This window comes from Tupaia chinensis, unplaced genomic scaffold (assembly GCF_000334495.1).
Source record: "Tupaia chinensis unplaced genomic scaffold, TupChi_1.0 Scaffold000627_1, whole genome shotgun sequence".
In the NCBI taxonomy this organism is placed as follows: domain Eukaryota; kingdom Metazoa; phylum Chordata; class Mammalia; order Scandentia; family Tupaiidae; genus Tupaia; species Tupaia belangeri.
In genome coordinates this window covers 4,939,978-4,940,402 of record NW_006160147.1, presented here as the reverse complement: position 1 = coordinate 4,940,402, position 425 = coordinate 4,939,978, and positions in this window count along the sequence as shown.

The window sequence follows — 425 nt, the reverse complement described above, 5'->3', positions numbered from 1 at the left end:
GTGTCTGGCCAGTGCTCCCGCCGCAGCCGAGTCCCGTGACGCGGAGGGACGCGCGCGCACAGGGACGCTCCGGATGCAGACCGCGGAAAGCCGCCTCCGCCGCGGACTTTCACTCGGGGTGGATTTCCCCGCCCTCGGCAGCCCTGCTGGTGGGATAGTCCTCTTTCCCGGAAGACTGGGGTTATGGTGGCCCCGGGGCCCTGGGCTGTGAGAACGCCCCATGGATTCCGGGAGCTTCTCTTCCTAAATCAAACCACCCCCTCTCCTTAGTGGCTCGGCATTACTGGGGGAATAGCAGGGCCCCGACTGCCCTCCTTGGTACCTGGTATGGACAATCACCTGTGGGACCCAAAGACAGGTCCCTTTCCTCCCTCCCTTCCTTTCCAACCCCCCCCCCATTATTTAGAGAATCTTAGTTTTTGGAA